This window comes from Colobus angolensis, unplaced genomic scaffold, assembly GCF_000951035.1.
Source record: "Colobus angolensis palliatus isolate OR3802 unplaced genomic scaffold, Cang.pa_1.0 Scaffold257, whole genome shotgun sequence".
Lineage (NCBI taxonomy): Eukaryota > Metazoa > Chordata > Mammalia > Primates > Cercopithecidae > Colobus > Colobus angolensis.
In genome coordinates, this window is record NW_012115788.1 from 5,215,681 (window position 1) to 5,216,144 (window position 464).

Below are 464 nucleotides of genomic sequence, written 5' to 3' on the forward strand. Positions count from 1 at the left end.
GGATCTGAATACACACTTCTCCAAAGCTATACAGATAGCCAATAATAACATGAAAATAGGGCGAGCTTGTTAGTCGGCCGGGACGCGGAGCTGTGTGCATCTGCTACGCGGGCTTGCTCGCTCCCGGGAGCCGCGCAGCTTCCCCGGCTGTGGCAGGAGCGGCGTACAGTGCCATCAGCGGGCCCTTACGGCCCCAGGCCTTGCGGCGTGCGCTCCACTCGCCCTCCTCGTCCGCCCAACCTGCGGCCTGTGGAGGCGTGAGACGAAAACGGGCGAGCGCCTTGAGCAGCGTTAGCCGCTGCGGCGTCCGGTCGTCCCTCCGCCTCCTCCTCGGCCCACCCCGCCCCCCGCTTCCCTCCTCCCACTTCCCGAGCTCCGGCGTGTCCCGGCCACGCTCGGCGCTGCTGCAGGAACAAAGGAAGACCCCGCGGCGGCGGCGGCGCCACCTCCGCCTGCGGCTCCCA